At 29.2% G+C, this 19,747-nt stretch overlaps 2 pseudogenes; one reads left to right on the top strand and one right to left on the bottom strand.

The window, feature by feature from the left end:
* Nucleotides 1-5,457: 5,457 nt before the first annotated feature.
* LOC111276255 (epidermis-specific secreted glycoprotein EP1 pseudogene) lies at nucleotides 5,458-6,894 on the bottom strand (annotated as a pseudogene).
* Nucleotides 6,895-15,203: 8,309 nt separating this feature from the next.
* Nucleotides 15,204-17,623, top strand: LOC111276547 (L-type lectin-domain containing receptor kinase V.9 pseudogene; annotated as a pseudogene).
* Nucleotides 17,624-19,747: the final 2,124 nt, after the last annotated feature.

Here is a 19,747-nt window from a genome sequence, read left to right as displayed (position 1 = left end):
TTAATAGATTGATTACATTTTTATTGATTATCAAGCCAATCTACTTAAAATAACATATGACTAATGTTTTATGTTATAGATTTTTGGGGAGGTTAAAGTTTTATTGTTTCAACAAATATTATCCGAAAGGTTCTATTGCTGAAGGATATTTAGTGAAAAAGTGTATGACATTATTTAAAAGATGTTAAAATGAGATTTAATAAACTTACGAGAAATGTTGGTATGCAGCATACTGACTCGGCCTATAATTATCTTTTTCAAAGTTTTGGATAACCCATAGGTAAAGCTAAATTGGTGGAGTTAGATGATAAATCTTAGGCACAAGCACATCGATATGTTCTTTTTCATCATGACTCAATTGAATCATTTCGCACGTAAGTTGTTTAGCAAGGAAATTATTCATTACATTAGGCATAATTTATTATGTTTTTTTATTATTGTTAATACTTTATCATGATGCTTTATAGTGAGTATAGAAATAATTTGAGATATCCTGCACATTATCGATGATCAAACCTTCAAGAGGTTGATAAGTTGTTCGCTGAAAACTTTCATGAATGGTTAGGAGCAATTGTAAGTAATGTCATACTTTCTATTATTTTTATCTACATAGAATGCTTATGGTAAAAATAACATTAATAAAATATATATTTATTCCACTTTTATAGGTTTGGAGTGAAGGCTTGTTAGTGAAGAGGTGAAGTGTCTTTCACATGGTTTGAACCAAATTGTGAAACGATACAAAGGTTTCATCATCAATGGATTTAGATTTGACACTAAATCTCGTGAGAGATTTAGAAGTACACAAAATTCAAGAGTTGTTATGACTTCATTAACCACTTGCTATGCTAGTACTAGGGACACAAACCCTTTAGAGGGAAATGTTGACTATTATGGCATGATTAATGACATCATTGAGTTAGATTATTATGACAAGTGGAAAGTTATCTTATTTCGGTGTGATTGAGCTGATATGAATAGTACAATGGGTTTTAAGAAAGATTAGTATAGATTTACACTTGTAAATTTTTCTTGATTAATTCACACTAGACAACAACTCATCGATGAACCTTATGTATTTTCATCTCAAGTCAAACAAGTATTTTACTTTGAAGATCTGAAAGAATTTGGTTGGTTTATTGTTATTTGAAACACACCTAGAGACTTATTTGATATGGGGTTAGATACCAAAGATGATGTTGAACATGAAACTGAATGTTATCCTTTTGCTGAACAAAATTTGGATGAGAATATCTCTAATACCTATGCTCAGTGGGTCTATGAAGATGTTACTGAAAACATTTACGAACCATGATTTCGTGCATCTATAATTTGTAATTCGAGTGTTCAAGACATAATATAGTAAATAATAGTATGTAAATAATGTGACATTCGCTATTGTATAATTATTGTCTTCTAAATCATACATTATATTTTGATTTAATTAAATCGATATGTTCTTTATATATCGTAGGTTTTGATTTCTTAAATTGAAAATGTCTTTATATATCTTTTGAACTAATATTTTTTCTATATTCGTTTCTATGATGTAGGTAAGCTACAATGTGAAGAAGTAGGTTGAAAGGAAAACATATTAGAGATATTAGTTCAAAACCGTCTGTGGTACTTATAAATACTGACTATGGACTAAATCATTTGGAGGCAAATAAGCGTACTGTCGGATCTAACTCCATTACTTCTAACCCTTCAACTGATATTGGATTGGGCAATACGGGAGGTCCAAGTTTAGATAGTACCCCATCAATTGATTATGTTTTAAATTTGAATGCAAGTATGATATGCTCTAATTTTAGAATTCGAGTATAATGATAAAAGTATTACGATTTTACAAATATATTTTATATTTGTTGTAGTTGATAACAATGGTCAACGGAGGACCAGAGATCGAACAACTTTGAAGGAATTATTTGCATTATCTCCTAACGAGCATATTGTAGTGTTTGCAAACTCTGATAAGCAACCAATTGGTGAAAAGGCTCAACTATTAGTTGGATTTCTAGGCATGCTAGCCCATAATGGAATGAAATTGCCTATTTATTAGAAAACATGGCATAATGTTCCAGAAGAAGTTAAGGTCGATATGTTAAACTTTATTGAGATATTAGTATAATTAATTAGATATATTCAAATTTTTTATTTTACATTTTGTTTACTTATTCAAACTTTTCTTATGGTATTATTACAGTCAAAATTTGGACTTGAAATACCAACTTCATTTGTGCTTAAGTCATTAGGAAAGAAATAGAAAGATTATAAGCATAGTTTGAAGAATAAGTATTTTGATCGAAATACTACTGTAGAGGCGATGATACAAAATCTATCCCGTAATGTGATTAGGTGGCAATATGAACAACTTGTTAGATTTTGGTTCTCAAGAAAAGGAGAGGTATTAATTTATAACTTTGTATAATATAATGAAATGATGAAAGTGTTTGATGGTTTCAGTTGGTAATATTTGTATTTCTATCATAGACGCAATTATTTTTTATGACAGGAAAGAGAACAGATTGGGATTAGTAGCAAAAAGCAATAGAAATATAGTCACACAAGTGGATTAAAAAGTTTTGCAAGAAAGCAAAAAGAAATCGTAAGTTTATGATAATTAACTTATTCCAATGAATGAACTTTTTCTGTCGTTAAAAGGTAAATATGAAAATTAACATTTATTGTTCTGTTTTAATAGATTTGATTATTTCAATACATGATATTAAACTTATCGAAAGTTTTGAACTTAGTTACATAGATGATATGTATGAAAAGTTACTATTTACGTATATTTACGCCTTTATTATCTGGTTGTTGTTATTGTTGTATTTTAACAGTTTCGATAGCTTCAATAATTGATATTAAGCTTTTCGATTGATTGAACATGGTTTCTATGATTGATATGGGAAAAAAAGTTGTCAGTTATGTTTGTTTGGGAATACTTTTGCATATAAAAGGCAAATATATAAATAAATTTTGGATGCCTTCCAACACATTGAATGGCTTCAATCTTTCATATTAAATCAGGAAAAAAAATTGAATTTGGTTTTCATGATTGATATGTGTGAAAGTCTAAAATGCTTTTATTCTTTGCGTATGTTTAAGATTATTGTGTTGTTACAGGGTCAAAATATAAATAAAAGAGATTAAAATTATTCAAAATTTTAATACTTGATTGACAGGATTGATATGCATAAATAAGTTATAGTTGATATGTATTCTATCAAATAACATATGTTTTTGTATAGAAGAATGAGATGGACGGTCCAATTAGACATGCGAAACTTTTTCGCTTAAAACATATAAAAAAAGATGGATCTTACATGAATGTCGAAACACAAAAAATTATGATAATTTGTATCATCTATTTTAACATAAAGTAAATATTAACTCTTTTTAACATATAATCAATTAATCATTAAACTTGATAATTGTATATGACAAATTCACAGGAGAAAGCGAAAGAAAAAATGGCTACTGAGATTGAAGTAGCATCTGAAGGTTTTCTCAACATGCAAGAAATGAAAAATCGGATATTCATAAAAGTTGCTGAAAAAGAAAGGCATTGACGGGTTCGAGGCCTTGGATTGGGTCCAACACCATCTACCTATTATGGACATAACTCTCCTCAATTTACACTCTTAACAAGTCAGTCTTTGTGAGACATTTCAATATTGAGAGGGAGTTACAAACTATGCAACAACGTTTTCAGCAAATTGAAGCAGAAAGAGAACAAGAGCATGCCAAAATTGAAGAAGAACATGCTAGAATGGAGCTAGAACGTGCAAAATTTCAACAGTTGCATGATCAATTCGATCATCTTATGAATTTTATGCAACAACAATTTTCAAGAAATGATCTTGGTGCTCCATCAACTCAGGTATTATATTTAGTAAATATTAAAATTTTTAAATAAAAAATAAGCATACAATGAAGTGTTAAAAATTGTATGGTATTATTCAGTAGGTTATTGAGCATGCTATTGACAAATGTGAAAATTTTTTTTCATCAATTGGCAGCCAACAAAATGTATGTAGTCATTAATTTCATACATTTTAATTTTTTATTTGGTTAATGTATTTACAATATTTGAATGTTATTATACTAATTATTAAATTTTGTATTAATTAGATGTATATTTAAACGTGAATGAAGTTAATATTAATTTCAGTTTCTGAATTTAAGCTCTTTACTGAATATAAAATTTATTATAAAAAATTTAAAAAATATATTTTTATATAATAGCGGCATTTGTGTTGGCAATGCCACTAAATGAATAATTTAGTGATCTTTGTAGCATAAAACATCACTATAAGTAACGGCACTCTTCCAAGCAAATGTCGCTAGATAGGTGGCATTTTTTATAGAAACGCCACTAAAGCAACGGCATTTTTCTTATAACAACACCACTGAATTAATGACGAGTAAAAGATACAAAACCGTAAATATTAAGGCATTTTCAGATTCAAACGCTTTTAAAGTAACGGTGTTTTCTGTTATAAACGCCGTAAATGCAACAACGTTTTTCTCATAAAAACGTCACTGAAATAGCGATGACTAAAAGATACAAACACCGCTAATATTGAGCCATTTTCATATTCAAATACCTCTAAAGTAGTGGTGTTTTAAAGATATAAACATTACTAAAATGACGGTGTTTCAGATATACACGCCGTTAATATTGAGGTGTTTTTTTCGAAAATGCTACTATTTACCACGAAGCATGTATAGGCAGCACTCTGCATGGTATTTTTTCGCAAACGCTGCAACCTTGTAGTGACATTAATAAACGCCGCTAAATGGTACAAAAAAATGTCGTTAAAAACCAAAACTCCTGAAGTGATATTAATGTAAACTTTGTCAAAATACAATTATAGTAAAAGGAATTTTTTTAACATTCCTATTTTTAACTGTTACCTTTTTATTTTGTAATGTTTTTAAGAAATAATATAAATTTTTTGAATATCAAATGTGATAAATGCATAATATTCATATATCTCTAAAAAAAATCAAAATCAATAAATCAAATAATAAAATTATACGTTAGCAGAGATGTTGCAATCACAGACTCAAAGACGGCACCAAAAGAAGGCTCGAGCTTAAAGGTGGACGTACCGCTGGAGGGTGGCTTGGAGAGGACGGCATAGGGACCGGGGCCGGCGGGGATTATTGGTGATCAGATAAGTTCTTTCTTCTTATGTGCTGCCAAGGTGCAAGAACAAGAAATAGGACGAGAACATAAAAACATTGGCCAACGGTCAAGGTTGCTTCTTGTCCGTAGCCAATGGTGCGATTTTAATTTTTTATAGTCAGATCGCAGATGGAAAAGAGACGAGTAGTAAAGACACCAAATTATCATGTCCGCCCAAATTATCTTTAAAAAGAAAAGAAGCAACCTTATAATTGCAAAAATTGAGATAATTTCTTATTAGAAAAAAGATTCCAGACAGTCAGATAAGATTAAAAGGAGTGCTTCGGAAAATTAAAAGTCATTGGTCTAAAAAAACCATACATTTTTCACTTAATTTATTGGATACAAGAAAATGCTAAAATTGTAAGCAAAGGAACCTAAGCCTGGCTTATTAGTTTTTTTGGGGCCTTGATGTAACCCGCATGGGTTGAATTAGCCACCTTTGTTAGGGTTTTGAGATCATAGGAAATCCAACACCTTGATGTCTCCTTGTTGTAAAAGTAACCCAAACACTTGCAATCCTTAGTGCATTTCTTGCCACATTCATCCTCTTTAATGGGTCCATTTCCTCTAGTATAAGTACTCATGAAATGATCAACCCCTTCAAGCTTGTAGTAGTAAAAATCATTCTCTTTACTACTAGTTAACTTCTTGGGCTGACAATCTTTGCTCCAACCCATCAGCCCCTTTGGTAATGGGCAAGCTATGCATTGACTTTCCTCGCAAAGCCCAAATTTCCCACATCTCTCAGGCAATTGGCATTCACTACGCCAAAAAGAACCTCTAAATAAAAGAGTGAAGGTTACTTCCCATGCACTCTCAAAGACAAGATCATAATAAGTGTAGATCTTAAGGTTTCCATCCAATCCAAGGCGCAGGAACGATAACGTGCTGTTGTAATTTGGTCTTCCCACCCGAAGAGTCGCTCCAATAGACGAATTAGCTACGTGATACTCTAAATTTAGCCCATAGGAATAACCATTAAAATTTTCCGGAGCAGAATAGAACTTTACATATTCTAAAGGACCCTCGTTGACATTCACCCAAGAGGGATGATTGAAGTAGAGAATTGGCTTGGGGGTATTTGGGCTCTTATAGTACAAAACTAGTGCTTAGGATACCATGACTAGGCTATAAGGTCCCTCCGAATTGTCAATATCAGAGGCCCGACTCACAAGCTTGGTTCCACCACCAAGCCGAAGGGACTGGCCCGCTAAGAGGGTATCAGTTGGATAATCAAAACTTTGCCAAATAAAATTACCTTTGGAATCATGAAGCACCATGTTACCATTCGGGAGCAATTTGAACCCCGTCACACCTTTGTTAGTAGTGTTAGTTTGCCAAGCGATCCGACTATCTGCATCTGCCAAGACAAGGTTTCCATCACGTCCGAACGTCAACGTGGCATTTTCTCGAACCGGGTTGCCACGGTTGGCTTCCCAAACCCACATGAACAGTGATTCTGAATATTCAAGTCCCATGCGTAATGCCAGGGTGTATGCATTAGAAGTGGTGTTATAGAAGCAAAGTTGGAATGGGGCAGCAAAAGGATCTAAAGTTCTATAGCTTCCACCATATTCTACAGCATAAAGACCGAATTCTCCTTCATTGACATATTGAAATGTCTTAGAGGGAGGAACAGAAGCTATAGCAATGGAAGGAAAGATGGTAAACAAGAGGAGGGATATCACTGACATTGTGAAAGGAAAGGGGAGACAAAACTGAAGGTTTTTAGCTGCTTGGAGGATAAACATATATCCCAATTTATAATGAATGACTTCGAGGGGGTTAATAATCCATTGCAATCTATTATATATTGATACTAGAATTATTCTTATCATGTGGCAAAGTCACATTCTTTTTATTCTTTTTCTTGGTGCTTGTGTCACGGGTCGAGACTCAAGCTCCGAACCCGCACGGCTCCGGGACCCGGGCATTCACCCTTCCGGCGTCCCAGATCAGCCTTCCTGCCACGGTTCACACCCTTGTGAGGTATTGTCCGCTCTGGCCCCCCTGGCCTCACGGTTTTGTCCTACAAAAGGCGCCTCACAAGGCGAAGATGGTGTGAACCCTTTTATACCCCAGGGACCTTCCTATTATGTTCGATGTGGGATTCAGGACTCCCCCTTAGGTCCGTGACATTCTCCCGCACCCAACCTCGTGACGCCCTCGTCACAGAGGCCGGCCACCCTGCCTACCTCCCTCGAGGCGCTCGGCGTGGATCGAACGGTTTAGGGCTGGCTCTGATACCACTTGTCACGGGTCGAGACTCAAGCTCCGAACCCGCGCGGCTCCGGGACCCGGGCATTCACCCTTCCGGCGTCCCAGATCAGCCTTCCTGCCACGGTTCACACCCTTGTGAGGTATTGTCCGCTCTGGCCCCCCTGGCCTCACGGTTTTGTCCTACAAAAGGCGCCTCACAAGGCGAAGATGGTGTGAACCCTTTTATACCCCAGGGACCTTCCTATTATGTTCGATGTGGGATTCAGGACTCCCCCTTAGGTCCGTGACACTTGCACATGCGCAAGTCGTAATCATTAAGATACTTTGTCGTTGCATCAATATATATGCTCCATTAAGTTAAGATGCTTATTAATTAATTAGCTAACAAGTCCAATTACTAGTGCTTCTAAGCATTGAAACTTTTTAAGGGCTTTGATAGATCTGATTGCAGTTGGATAAGAATAGCCAATCTTATATATTTGAATTCTCAATGTTTTTAATATGGGTTATAACTCTATACCAATTAGTCATGTTTGTTGAAAAATCTTGAGGTTGGCTGTATTTGTAAATTCGTTCATTTCGGTAATAAATGATCTTGTATTTGGATTTCATCATTAATTGCTTGTTGATGTTAATCTTAAATACATAATTTTTATATGATATAATATATTTTGCTTCGATATAAGAGAATGAAAAACTTATCTATTTCAAGCTACGAAAAATTAAAAAAATTAAGAATCAATGTTGAGCTTGGTTTACATTTTTTTAGGTAAATCATGTGAAGCTTACTGATGCCTTGGATCTCATGATGAATGAAGACCAAACATGCCAAAAACAGTAGCGCTTCAACTTGAGTCATTTGCATCATAGTTTTTATTAAAAACAAAAAGAAAACTTTTCTTTAATAATTCAAAGGAGATGACCTACAAGTCAATTTTTATAGATAAAAAGATTAAAAAAGCTTATCTTTAAATAATGTGAAAAAAAAATTATAAAGGCAATTTGATGATGTTTCTTTTCTCTTTCACTTTGTATCATAATTACCTCAAACTTTAAACACGTTGGTCATTTGTATTTTTATAATGCCTTATACTCTAGTCGTCTGCAGGTTAATATTTTTAATGTCAAGTTAGCATATATTAATGTATGTTGGTGACCACCTTAGTTTGCCAAGTGATCCGACCATCAACATCGGCCAAGACAAGGTTTCTGTCACGTCCGAACTTCAATGTGGCATTTTCCGGAACCGGGTTGCCACAGTGATTCTGAATACTCATGTCCCATGCGTAATGCCAGGTTATATGCATTAGAAGTGAACTTCTAAAAGCAAAGTTGGATTGGTGCAGCAAAAAAGCTCTATGGTTTCCACCATATTCTACAGCATAAAGACCGAATTCTTCTTCATTGACATATTGAAATGTCTCGGAGGGAGGAGCAGAAGCTACTTTAATGGAAGGAAAGATGGTAAAAAATAGAAGTGATATCATCGACATTGTGAAAGGAAAGGGAAAAGAAAACTGAGGGTTTTTAGCTGCTTGGGGCATCAAAATATATGCCAATTTATAATGAATGAATAGGAGAAAGTTACTGATCCATTACAATTAAAAAAAAGAAAGACAGATATTCTTTTAATTTATTTTTTTCATGGTGCTTGCACATGCAATTTATATCATAATCATTAAGATACTTTAGAACTTTTGTCGATGCATCAATGTCCTAATATATATGCTCTATTAAGTTAAGATGCTTATTAATTAATTAGCTAACAAGGCCAATTAGTGCTTCTAAGCCTTTAAACTTTGCAAGGACTTTGATAGATCTCACTGCAGATTTGGATATAAATAGCCCAAATTTGATCTTTTATATTTTAATTCTCAATGGTTTTATTATGGGTTATAATTCTGCTTTAATTAGTCATGTTTATTAAAAAATCTTGAGGTTGGTTTCATTTGTAAATTCCTTCATTTCGCCATTAAATGATCTTGTGTTCGATCTTATCAGAATCATTGCTTGTTAATCTTAAATACATAATTTTTTGTGTGATATAATACATTTTACATCTTTTTGGTAGATCGTGAGAAGCTTACGGATGCCTTTGAACTTTAGAGGAATCGAGATTGGAGACCAAATATGCCACAAACAGTAGTGCTCCAACTTGACTAATTTGCATCATAATTTTTTTTTAATAAAAAATTACTGTTAATTTAATAATTCAAACGAGAAGACCTACAAGTCAATTTTTATAGATAAAAAGATTAAAAAAGTTTTTCTTTAATAAAGTTAAAAAAATTTTAATAAGGTGATTTGGTGTTTCTTTCCTCTTCCTCTTTTGTCATAATTCCCTAAAACTTTAAACATGTTGGTCATTTGTATTTTTATAATGAAAAACAACTTGAATGCATGGAAAGCCAACCACGACAATATCTAGTAGTATATCAGTTCAACACTTGAAACTGAAATCGGTTATGCGATTATATCCAATGCCCATTTGTAGTTTGTATCTTTAATTTTTCCCTCAAATTTTCGGTTAATTTTTCATCAAATAATTAAATATAATTTACAAATTGGTTTGTTAATACTAGAACATTAAAATAATTTAAGCGATATTTGTTATGAGGTGATTTTTTTTTTTTTTAAATTGAGAATGGTATAATTATCATGATTTGATTACTATATTTCGTAATAGTGATTTTAGATCATTGAGAGTTATTAAATCATTATCAATTAGGGATTTGATTCTCATCCAAAAAAATTAGAAAATTTTATTATAGAAGAGTTATTTATAAAAGGCTAAAATAATAATAAAATTCATCAACTTTATCATTTAACTTAAATAAATTTTTATATTTTTATTACATTCAAATAAGTCTTTGACATTCAATTTGTACTTAAATAAAATTTTAACTTTTAATTTGTATTTAAATAACGCATTAATATTCAATTTGTACTTAAATAAAAAATAAATTTATTTTTTATTTAAAATAAATATTTATTTGAATACAAAAAAAATATTATTTGAATATAATAAAAATATAAAAACTTATTTAAATAAATAATAACTTTTAGGGTTTTTTTTAGTATTTTAACATTTACAAAATTAATTTAGTTAAATTTACTTGAAGTTGTGCCTGCCAAAGTTTCACTAAAATTTTAAAATTGATAAACAAAATTTCGCTTTTTAATCATTTTATACAAAACAGTTTACGTGACCCTTATGTGTGAACATGGAACTTTGAATTATGCTAATAACAACTGGTCCTACCTTATAATTTTCAAAATTGAAATTATTTTTTTAAATAGTCTTGTTATAAATAATAAATTTATTTTTGATGTTTTATATTCAGTATTTTTTTATAATATCAAATATAATTATTTATAATATTATATCAAATATGATAGTTTAAATTATCAATGATCAAATAACTTTAATAATATAATTATCATGATAATTAAATTATTACGATAATTTTAAAAGTGATATTAAAAGTTAGCTAAATGATTAATCTTTTGCTAGTATTTTTTTTTAAATTAAAAGTTATAAAGCAAGTTAAAAGTAAATGGTAAAAATTGAATCATATTTTTTGAAATAAAAATAAAAATATATTGATTAAAATAAACTTGTCATTTCAAGCTCTTGAAACCTAATTGTCGCAAAAGTAACTCAAACAGCCAAACTCTTGCAATCCTTAATACATTTTTGCAAAATTTTTTTTTTTTTAAAAAAAATAAAGATAATAGACATGAGTTCAATGTAATTTCTTTTTAAGAGTGCGATCAGTTGGTTCCATGTTAAAAATTCAAAAATCAAAATAATCCATTTTACTTGAAATAATCAATTGAATCAAATTAAAGGAACTAATTAAAATAATTAAAAACTTACTTAAGTTGATTATTTCGATTGGTTTGTTCAATTTTAATTATTAAAAATATAATTTATATTATTATATAAAAATTATTTTATATTTAAATTATATATTATACACATTATATTATGTAAATAAATTATATATTATATTATATTATATATGATTTTAAAATATTATGTAAAATTTGTTACATTTATATTATATAAAAATATATATTCCTATATATTAAAAGGATCTATTGAAGGTTAGTGATTGACATCTGTTAAATTTTATGGGTTAGAGCAATAATTGATGAGCTAGATTAATAATTAATTGTATTGGACTAGAACTTTGTTTGGTTCATTTAAGAAAAAATCCTAGCCAACTCTATGTCTCCGTCAACTTAAAAGTAAACTCTATGAAATGAGATTTTTTATATTTAAATTTTTTTCTTTTTTATTAATTAATTAGATATGATAATTCATATTTTCGTATTGTATCTCGTATCATATTTGATATTTATAATAATATAAATTATTAAAATATAAATATAACACGAATTATAAAATGTGTTTAAATTTTAAACACGAACATGACACGTTTATTATACGTATTACACGTGACACGATATGATTAATACGTGTATAACTAATCCATTTAAACAGACACGAATAAATATGAATAATAAGGATATATAAGAATAAATATGACTAACATTGATATACACGAATAGACACGATTAATACGAATATATATAAAAACATGGCTAAAAAAATAAATAACTATAAACTATCTATCATTTATAATTTAATAAATTTGGCATATTAATAATATAAAAATGTACCTACATATTAAAAAGAATAACAAAAACTGATGTCCATTTAATATGTATTATATATATAAATTTTAATATATATTACGTAATTATATTAATTTTTAGTATCAAATTCAAAATAATTAATTACTAAAGATTAAAGAATAAAATAATGATGTATAGGACTAATATTAATATTTATATTGTATTTATATTATTAATATAAAAATAATTTTTTAATAATTATTGAATGAGTATCATAATTAAATGTTTGAAATAATCTTTATATAGTATTAAATAGCTAATTAAGTATCATAATTAAAAAATTAAAAATTAAAATAATCTTTATATATTTATATTAAATTAAAATAAATCTAAAAAAATGTGTTAAACGTGTTAAACATATTAAATATGTTAACGTGTACTCTTATAATAAAATTAAATTAAACATATTTTTCATATTGTGTCACGTATTAAACTAGTATCCATGTGACATATTTTATCTAAATATGTTTTTCGTGTCTTACAAGTGTTTGACATGTCAATATATATATAAAATACGAATTGTGTCTTATTGAAATTCATGTCGATACGAATAAATATGAAAATATTTTTTTTTAAAAGACATATACAGTTTTTTCAATATTGTTTTCATATTGTGTCATTATATCGTATTTGAAAATGTCAAGTTTATAATTAACAAGCTATGGTTTTTTTTTTTTTTTTTTTTGTGAAGGGGGTGAGGGAGGAAGAGAAATTAAAATGACAAATAAAATTAAAAAAGAAATTGGTGAGATAAAAAAATATTTATATTTGATATATTGTTAGTGTATAAAATTTATACACTATCAGTTAATCGAATAATATTATTTTATTAATAAGATGAATCAGATAATATCATATCATTAATGAGTAAATATTTTTAAAATATTAATTTTTTTATATATTTATTTTAAAGTTTAATATTTACTCATTAATGAGATATTATTATCTGATTCATTAACAGTATATACATTTAAAATCTATATGTTGACAATAAATCAAATATAAACTTATAAAAAAAAGTCCCAATTCATTGGAAGAAAGGGAAGTGAAAATTTTCTATTAAGCTATATTTATTATAGAGTTTTTATGTTCTTTAATTATTTTTTTATTATATTATGATAATTTATTTAATTATTTTATGAAATTTAAAATAGATAAAAATTGCTTTAAAATATACAATAAATTAATTATTGGAAAATTCAAAGATGAGACTTAAAAAATACTAAATTTTTAAATAAATTCTTGAGAGAAAGATAATTATTTGATCCATAAAAATGTTGGAACAATATAAAAATTCTTCAATATATATGAAAATTAATTAAATATAAAAATATTCGAATATACCACTAACGTAGAGTATTGACAAATTTATCTATCTATATACCCAATATATTCTTAATATAAATATAAAATGTTGTAAATATTTATATATATTTTTAAATTTTTCTTAAAACTTTTCTTTTTATGAATCAATTGATCGATACAACATTGCAAATATTCGAATATATACATATTTCAATTTTTAAAAGAAAAAACAAAACGATATGATAGAGTAAATTTGTAATTGGGGAATATATAATTGTAATCATAAAATGAATAAAAATAATTATTAAAAAATGAAAATTGAATTAATTTAATAAATCATTACAAATATTTTTATTTATAAAACATATTTTGATTATTTAATTTACATATATTAAAATAAAAACAAATATTAATGAATACAAAAAAAAAAACTAGATTAAGATCCGTGCGATGCAAGAAATAATTTTATTTATTTAATATGAGTATATATCTGAAAATTAATTTTTTTTTCAAAATTATATTTAAATCTTCAAAATTTATAACATATATAAAATTCTTACTTGTTATTACCTTAGGATCATTTTTATCTACAGTAATATTTATATATCTGTAAGATTATATTAAATAAAAATAAATTATATTTTTTTAAAAAATAAAAACATATATATTATTGAATAATAAATTAAATAATAAAAATATTAACATACTTTCATTTTTGTAATATTGACCGAATTGCTGTACAAAATATGAAAAATATTAAAAGATATGTGAAAAAATAAATGAAAAATTTTTTTTTTGTAAGAATGAAATTGCAATAGTAATAAAATATGTTATAAACAAAAAAAAATTACAATAGTAATGAAATATATCTTGGAAGAAAGTTGCAAACTGAAAAATAAAAAATTGATACATTTATAGTTTTAAATTTGTAAAAGAATTTTGTAATGATAATTATGATTAAATAAATAATTTTTAAATTAAATTTTTTTAAATTTAAAATGAATATAATAAGAGATAAAGATGAAATCAAATTTTTTGCATATATTTAAAATATAAATTTGATAATTAGAGTTTAAATGGATATAATTATTTTAATGGTCTTATTATTTAAAGATTTAATATGAAATTTTTTTAGATGGATAGAAAAAAAATTGTTGAAAGATTTGGATATATTTAATTTTTATAATTTTTAAACATGTTTGAAAGATTTTGATAATTAAATAATTTTTTAAATAAAGTTATTTGATAAATGACTAAAATTATTTATTAAGAAGATAAAATCTATATTTCATATTTTTAATTTTAAAAAATATATTTTAAAATTAATTTAATTTTCAATTATAATTTGAATAATTATAATATTTGAATAAATTTAAAATTATTTAATTTTTAATTAAAAAATTATCTTACTATTTTAAAAAACTAACTTATATGTCATTCAAAAGAATTCTCTACATAAACATTTATGTAATAAACTTTATAAGATGCCTATATATATATATATTATAATATAATATATACATATGATTTCGTTATGAAGTGCAGATGCATTTAATCTTTTCAGTTATAATTTTAAAAGTTAATTGATTGAATTAACCAAAATTAACTGTTTTTTTTTCTAATAAATTAATTAAAACTAATAAATTAAATTAAATTAAATTAATATATTTTGATCTATTTCTATCGGCCAAGTTAATCGGAAGTTTACAACCACACGAACTACTCACCCTTATTTCTCTTACAACGTAGTCTACAAGGAACTAAAGAAGTTGTAAAAGTCAATTGGGATGACTTTTCTTGCTCTAGAGTCTATTTAATGGTCTTCTACTTAGACTGGCAACAGAAACTTGTGATTTGTGAACTAATATTCTGGCGCCAACACAAATTCTGGACCAAAAAGTCAGTCAAGAATGTAGACGATACACGCCTTCTCATACTCGTAATAAGACATTGATGAAGCCAACGATGTCAATTAGTCATTGCAGGATAAGCTATAGTACTTTCAGTTCCAAAAAAAAAAAAGAAGAAAGAAAGAATCAATCAGATTCAGGGTTCGATTTCAATGTTCTTCAAGGGAATTTTGATGTTCCTTGTTCTGGTCAAAGTGGTAGCTTCAAGCAATGAAGGTTTCATCTTCAATGGGTTTGGTTTAGATTTGGTTTATGGCCAAAGAAAGAGTTTAGAACTGGGTGGTGTAGCAGAATTGAGAAATGATGGTGTTTTCGAGCTCACAAATGGAGAATTTCAGATTGGTCGTGTTTTATATTCCGTCCCATTTAAGTTCAAGAATTCATCAAACGCTGAAGCCTCTTCTTTCTCCACCACCTTCGTGTTTGCTATAGTCCCTGAGAACTCTCGGGGCAATGGCCTCGCCTTTGTTCTTGCTCCTTCCAAGGAATTCACTGGAGTTGTTCCATCCCAACATCTGGGGCTATTCAACCGCACAAATCATGGGAAATCCTCCAATCATATCATTGCCATCGAGCTTGACACTTTCCCAAACCATGAGTTTGAGGATATTGATGATAATCATGTTGGTATTGATATTAATAGTTTAAAGTCAGCCAAATTGTCTCCTGCAGGTTATGTTTCCAGCAGCAGTGGTGAATTCAGGCCTGTTGATCTTGCAAGTGGGGAACGGATGCAACTTTGGGTGGAATATGATGGTACAAAGCATCAATTTAATGTAACATTATCTCCAATTACCATGAATAAGCCCAAAGTCCCACTTTTGTCGATGGATATCAATTTGTCATTCATCTTAGAGAATATGTATATAGGTTTCTCTTCTGAAACTGGTATGCGAGGAGCATCTACTTATATTTTAGGCTGGAGCTTCCAGATGGATGGGAAAGCTGAAGATCTCAATCTCGCAAAACTATCATCTGTACCAAGCACAAGAAAGGAAAAGTCCAGGAAAAAGGAAGTAATACTAGCAGTTGGATTGTCCTTATCCGGAGTGCTTGTGTTGGTAGTTATATGCTCTGTCATGTTTTTCTTGGCAAGAAAGAAAGCCACATTTGCTGAGATACTTGAAGATTGGGAGGTTGAATTCGGTTCTCATAGGTTTTCTTACAAGGATCTATATGTAGCAACCAAGGGATTCAATGAAAAGGAGCTTCTTGGACAAGGTGGTTTTGGACAGGTTTACAGAGGCGAATTACCTGTATCAAAAGTTCAAATTGCTGTGAAAAGAATCTTCCGCAAATCTCAAGACAGAATGAAAGAGTTTATTTCAGAGATCGTTACCATTGGAAGGATGCGGCATCCCAATTTAGCTCGTGTCCTTGGCTATTGTCGAGGTAAATATGAACTCTTGTTGGTCTATGAATATCTGCCTAATGGCAGCCTTGACAAGTTCCTTCACAACGAGCAAGAGATTGTTCTTAATTGGAACCGGAGATTTAGTATAATCAAAGATGTCGCTTCTGCGATTGCCTATCTGCATGAAGAATGCTTGGAAGGTTACATTCACAGAGATATAAAAGCCAGCAATGTGTTATTAGATGATGACCTGAATGGAAAATTAGGTGATTTTGGCCTAGCAAGATGTAGAAAACATGCACAGGAAACAACTCATATAGCTGGCACATTTGGCTACATGGCACCAGAGCTTGCTAAAACTGGCAAGGCAAGTACAAGTACAGATGTCTATGCATTTGGGGCATTTTGCCTAGAGGTTGTTTGTGGTAGAAGGCCAATCAATTGGCAAGCATCGGCTGAACAGGTGCATCTGGTGGATTGGGTGTTCAAATGTTGGGATGAAGGGGATATCTTGAAAACAGCAGACTCCAAACTTGGCAAAGATTTTGAGGTCTGGCAAGTTGATCTTGTATTAAAGCCTGGTCTACTTTGTTTACATAGTGTGGCAGCATTTAGGCCAACAATGTCCCAAGTTACTTCATATTTGAAGGGCCAAGATTCACTTCCTGAAAATTTGGAAATAATTCTTCATAAGTGGGAGTTCATGGAAGAGTCCGCTAATCAGTCTGCACCGTGGACAAAGGATTCTATAGCAACCTTTGATGTCACTGAATCCTTCCAATCTTCAGGTCGTTGATTGTATTGAAAATTTAAGTAAAGTAAATGATATAAAAAGTAGTCCTAGCAACACAATTCATTTTTACATGTCATTTAATTTGAATTGATTTCACCAATCAGATTTACTAAAAGTTATATATTGTGGCAAGTTCACATGTCAAGTGTTATGGCTTTTCTTCAATATGTATGATTATATTATATTTGTTGCATTTACTTGATCTTGAAACAACATCATGTTTCAATTATTCTATTATCCTTCAACGGCCATTTTGCCCAACCAAACATGTTATTAGTCAATTCACTACTCAATTAAATATTCAATTACCTTTATGCTTCATTTGGACACATGAAACAGCATTTGCGACATGATAAAATCCCTTTTATAAATATTCATTAGGTTGGTTCAATTAATTTTGAATTGAATTAATCAAATTGAATTAATTTTTTTTTTCATTTTCTTTGATTGAACCAAAATTATTATTTTCAAAACTAATTAATCAAATTAACCAAAATTAGCCCCAACATGACATTTTTCAGCTTCCTCAGCTTATCCCTTAAAATCAAATCACTTACCTCGTCAGTTATGCAAGAACGCAAGAACCAATAATAGAAGAACCATAGGTATTGGACTTCCATTTAGTGATAAACTGACACTAGAGGAAGAGTTGTAGGCAGTCCAATTGCCATTTGCTGAAGATGACTCCAAAGTGCAATAATGCGCAGAGGAAATCTTAACAGAGTGGGATATGTGGCTGCCATCAATATAGCAGAGAGTGATCAATAGTTGGGAGAAGAGGGAAACAGTTGGGCTCGACTTCTTGCTTTACTTGAAGGTACAATCTGCTGGTTATAAAAACTTTATTTTAGTTATTAATTTTTTTTTTGAATTTATCTAAAATTATTAAAGTTGATCACAAGAAGCAAAAAAATTGTTTTAGGAACAATAATTTACGAAATAGATCTTTTACAAAATAACTCCTTATGAAAAGATCATTGACGAAATAATTTTTTCATAGAACAATTGTTAATAAAATACTTCTTTCATAGAAAAGTTCATTTATAGAATAGATATTCATGGAACAACCCTTCATAAAATAATTATTCACATAATAGCTCTTTATGGAATAATTATTCATGGAACACTTCCTTTACAGAATACCTTTACAAAACAACTAGTCTTGGAACAATTTCTTCAAGTAATAACACTAACATTTTTATCGAAAATTTTTTCATCAAAAATTGTTTCACTTAAAATTATTTTACAAAAATTACTTCACCGAATTAAAGAAATGAAAATAACCTCAAAATATAATAGAGTTTTTGGGTTAACTTTATTATTAAAATATTCTAGACAACTTGACTTAGTAGATCAAATATGAAAATAATTAAGAGGTCTCATCTTAATTTTTTTTTAAAGTATGAGTATTTTTCTCTTTTATTTTAAACTCTCATTAGATAATACATTAACATCTTTTATAAAGGTCAATTCCACCATAATTTTTCATTATTCCTATTCAATACTTATGTTATGTAACATTCATTTTGGTGATCTTTATATAAGAACTCCCACAATTCATTGAGAGAATTTTTGGAGACCCTGACAAATTCATTTAACTCTCTTAAATTCTCTCAATGATTTCTCTTCCTAAATCTCTTTCTCAATCTTTTTTTTTTATCTACTCAATTTTGTTTCATTGGCTGCCGCTACCTATCGTTACACATAATATTTCAAAGTCTGCTCTAGTTTTTCTCTTCGCACTCTTCCGTCACATCCCCTGTATTTATTTACAGCGTTTCCTCACCTCACTAAAGAACTTGTTTATTATGTCATGACTGAACTTTAGTGTTGCTGGGATGCTTGATGGATACTTTACATTAGGCAAGGTTTTATGATTTGTTGGGAGCTGAGTCGTGTGTTAAGGAGGGAGGCCGAGCAGAGATGAAATGAGGTAGAAGGAAAATCATTTTCAAAAATCAATTAAAATTATTTCAATGATTAATCAATTAGTCAAAATATTTTAGTTCCATCAATTAATTTGAATTTAATCGAATTTTGCGGATCCCTAATGCCTCTCAGAATGCCTCCAAAGGATCCTTTAATCACATTGCCGTCATATATTTTGGATTGAGAAATTGCTAATATCAAAAATAGTTTGTGAATCATAAACAGTAACATCTCATTTCTTTTGTTCTTTACTTTACCGTTTCTTCTTTGCTACATATTTTTTTAATATTTTTTAACTTAAAATTATAAAACAAGTTAAAAGAAAATGATGA

This window comes from Durio zibethinus, chromosome 25 (genome assembly GCF_047325235.1).
Source record: "Durio zibethinus cultivar Kanyao isolate XHJ-2024 chromosome 25, ASM4732523v1, whole genome shotgun sequence".
NCBI classification, from domain to species: Eukaryota; Viridiplantae; Streptophyta; class Magnoliopsida; order Malvales; family Malvaceae; genus Durio; species Durio zibethinus.
Note: the sequence above shows the minus strand (reverse complement) of the source record. Positions and strands in the feature narration are given on the sequence as shown.